Here is a 4,212-nt window from a genome sequence, read left to right as displayed (position 1 = left end):
GCCCCGCGCGCCCGGCGCCTTGCTCCCCGTCCGGCGCCTCCTCCCCGACCCCGACGCCTCCTCCCTCCGGCCGGCCGCCCTATCCCTCCTCCCTCACCGGCAGCAACTCCGGCGAGCTCGAGCTCGAGCCCGAGCCGGATCCCGATCCGATCTGCCCTACGGTTGATTTTCTTCTCCCCTGAAATTTCTCCAAGTCCCGCATATTTTGCATAATGTTGCATTGTTCATCACAGCATAACTCTCGGCATACTGCTCCGTTTCGTGCGTGTAATATATCGAAATGTTCGTCTCGAGATGCTCTTCATTTTGTTCCATTATGCCATGTTTATTTGAGTCCATATTGATGCCCAAATCTCTGGTGCAAGAGGGCTATATGCTGTTACCTACTGTTACTTATCAGAACTTGGTGATTTGTTATTTTTGTTGCATTTGATGTGTGCATCTTATGGGCATGAGCTCTACATGTGTTTTGATGTATGACATGCCATCTTTACAGAGGTGTATTCCATGTATTTTTGTGATCTACGTGGTGACTAGCACAAGCATACAAACTAGGCTTCGTGATGTTTCTGATTTCAGGGACTTGGTACTTTTACAAAGTCGGTGACTGCTGTTATTTTGTTGCTATGTATCCATGTGGCTACAGAGAGATCCATGCTCCTTTTGGTGATGTTCAGTAAGGATGTTTTGTAGATATAGTTGTGCTCTATCCATCCATGCCCCTGTTTGCAATTATGGAGTGCCATAGCATGTCTTAATCTTGCTCTACTTTTGCTAACAAATGTTCCTGGCAGATTGTTTACGTGTTATTCAATTTGCCAAGGTTGTTGTAGTTGATCCATTCATGCTATGTATTTTCTCTTGCCATGGATAGCTTCATAAACATGCCATCTTTCTGTAGGTTTGATTGTTTTGTCATGCATTGCTTTGTGGTGAGTGCATCAAGCTCACATAGATGCCTTCATAATACTGTTTCTACCATGCTCTGTTTTCTGCTGTCTGAAACCTGTTAACGAAACTTGCTATGTTTACATGGTTGCCATCATATCTTCTGGTCCTTTTTGGCTTATGGTCAGTAAGGGACTTTTGTTCTATGCTTTCAGTAGATTCATGCCATGCCTTGTTTTTCTATGTTAAGTTCCTGTAGCATGTGTTTTTCTTGCTCTGAACATTGCTACCTGATGCTATTTCAGCCAGGTCCAGTAATTTCACTAAGTCTGTGAACCTGATATCTTTTTCACTTTTCCCATGCTTGTTTGAACCTGTTATGTTGTGATCTAGCCGTAGCTCAGTGTTCATCTTTTGTCAAGCATCTCCTGTAGATTACTGCCATATGCTTTGTTGCTATGTTGGAGTGCTGTAGCATAGTTTCTTGTCGTATTCTAAGTGCTATCATGCTGTTAATCGCAGAATCGTGTCATTCTTGTTTTGCTTGCCATTTGCAAACCGTGCATCCGTTTCCGGTGATCTTTATATCGATTTTGACCGAAATCATCTCATCTTTCCAGTGGCATACTTGGTTTGCCAAGTTACTGCATTGTTCACCCTTTTTTTCTGGAGCACGCATATGCATCGCATACCACATCTCGCATATCATACATGTTTTGCATCATGTTGCTTGTGCATTTTCTCGTGATTGATTGTGGTTCCTTTGCCTGTATTCTTGCTGTGGGTAGAGCCGGGAGACGAGTTCGTGAACGAGGAACCTGTTGAGTACGCTTACGAGGATCAAGCTTTCGACAACTCTGAGAACCTTGTAGGCAAGATGACCATACCCTCGAAATCACTTCTATCTTTGCTTTGCTAGTTGTTCGTTCTATTGCTATGCTTCGCTACCTACCACTTGCTATATCATGCCTCCCATATTGCCATGTCAAGCCTCTAACCATCCTTTCCTAGCAAACCGTTGTTTGGCTAAGTTACCGCTTTTGCTCGGCCCTTCTTATAGCGTTGCTAGTTGCAGGTAAAGTTGAAGTTGGTTCCATGTTGGAACATGGATATTTTGGAATATCACAATATATCTTATTTAATTAATGCATCTATATATTTGGTAAAGGGTGGAAGGCTCGGCCTTATGCCTGGTGTTTTGTTCCACTCTTGCCGCCCTAGTTTCCGTCATACCGGTATTATGTTCCTTGAGTTTGCGTTCCTTACGCGGTTGGGTGATTTATAGGACCCCCTTGACAGTTCGCGTTGAATAAAACTCCTCCAGCAAGGCCCAACCTTGGTTTTACCATTTGCCACCTAAGCCTTTTCCCTTGGGTTTTCGCGAGCCCGAGGGTCATCTTTATTTTAACCCCCCCTGGTCAGTGCTCCTTCGAGTGTTGGTCCGAACCGAGTAGACTGCGGGGCCACCTCGGGGAAACTTGAGGCCCTTGTAGGATGTCTCATCCGTTGTGCCCTGAGAACGAGATATGTGCAGCTCCTATCGGGATTTGTCGGCACATTCGGGTGGCTTTGCTGGTCTTGTTTTACCATTGTCGAAATGTCTTGTAAACCGGGATTCCGAGACTGATCGGGTCTTCCTGGGAGAAGGTTTATCCTTTGTTGACCGGGAGAGCTTATAATGGGCTAAGTTGGGACACCCCTGTAGGGTATTATCTTTCGAAAGCCGTGCCCGCGGTTATGAGGCAGATGGGAATTTGTTAATGTCCGGTTGTAGAGAACTTGTCACTTGACTTAATTAAAATACATCAACTGTGTGTAGCCGTGATGGTCTCTTCTCGGCGGAGTCCGGGAAGTGAACACGGTTTGAGTTATGCTTGAACGTAAGTAGTTTCAGGATCACTTCTTGATCATTTCTAGCCTCGCGACCGTTGCGTTGCTTCTCTTCTCGCTCTCATTTGCGTATGTTAGCCACCATATATACTTAGTGCCTGCTGCAGCTCCACCTCATTACACCATCCTTTCCTTTAAGCTTAAATAGTCTTGATCTGGCGGGTGTGAGATTGCTGAGTCCTCGTGAGTCACAGATTCTACCAAAACAGTTGCAGGTGCCGACGATGCCAGTGCAGATGACGCAACCGAGCTCAAGTGGGAGTTCGATGAGGAACGTGGTCGTTACTATGTTCTTTTCCTGATGATCAGTAGTGGAGCCCAATTGGGACGATCGGGGATCTAGCATTTGGGGTTATCTTTTTTTCATTTGGATTTGACCGTAGACGGTCTATGTGTGGATTTTGGATGATGTATGAATTAATTTATGTATTGTGTGAAATGGCGATTGTAAGCCAACTCTCGTTATCCCATTCTTGTTCATTACATGGGATTGTGTGAAGATGACCCTTCTTGCAACAAAACTACAATGCGGTTATGCCTCTAAGTCGTGCCTCGACACGTGGGAGATATAGCCGCATCGTGGGCGTTACAAGTTGGTAATCAGAGCCATCCCCGACTTAGGAGCCCCCTGCTTGATCGAATCGCTGGCGTTGTTGAGTCTAGAACAAAAATGTTTTGAGTCTTAGGATTATATATATCGGAGAGTAGGATTCTTTTTACTCCTCAGTCCCTTCGTCGCTCTGGTGAGGCTTCCTGACGTAGAAGTTTTGACTCTTCTCTCCTCAAATTTCACTAAAAAAAAATTTAGGATCACGCGGGTATCTTGGAATTGTTCCGATGGATTTGTGACGAGAACATTGCTCTTGGTGCCTCCTGACATTTAGGGGTTGTGGCAGTGTCCCGGGGAGTTGAGCTCCGAGGTGTTGTCGTCACAATTTTATCGTTGCAGTTCTGGAATACCTGAGTTTCGCCGACATCGAAATCTCTTTTATGCAGTTGTTGGTGAGATCACCTCAACGCCACCCAGTACTGGGGCGGGAGTTCGGGAGTATTGCCATAACTCGTATAACGGATGCTTTTCGAAGGTTGAGGTACACGATTTTCCGAAGGTTTCTTGGTTATGTGTTGACGGATGGATACAGCTGGATCTAGGGATTACTAGTTTGGGTGATATATCGTGTGTCCCCTGTATCCCCTACACCAGATTGCATAACCAGAAAGTTTCGGGAGTTTATAAGTGGGAATTCAAGTAGCTCCTAGGATATCTTTCCGACAGACGCATGATATGAGATTGGGGTTCGACGTCTAGTGGTCCGCCTTTCCACGGTTGGTTTTACAGTGGTCTCGTAGTGTCTTAAAGAGTCCTTGGCTATGCCTACTCGGGGACGCTTCGTATGTCATGTGCACTGCCTTGTACATGATGGTGCTGTATGA

The sequence above is a fragment of the Triticum aestivum genome, chromosome 3D (assembly GCF_018294505.1).
Source record: "Triticum aestivum cultivar Chinese Spring chromosome 3D, IWGSC CS RefSeq v2.1, whole genome shotgun sequence".
Lineage (NCBI taxonomy): Eukaryota > Viridiplantae > Streptophyta > Magnoliopsida > Poales > Poaceae > Triticum > Triticum aestivum.
This window is presented reverse-complemented; position numbering follows the sequence as displayed.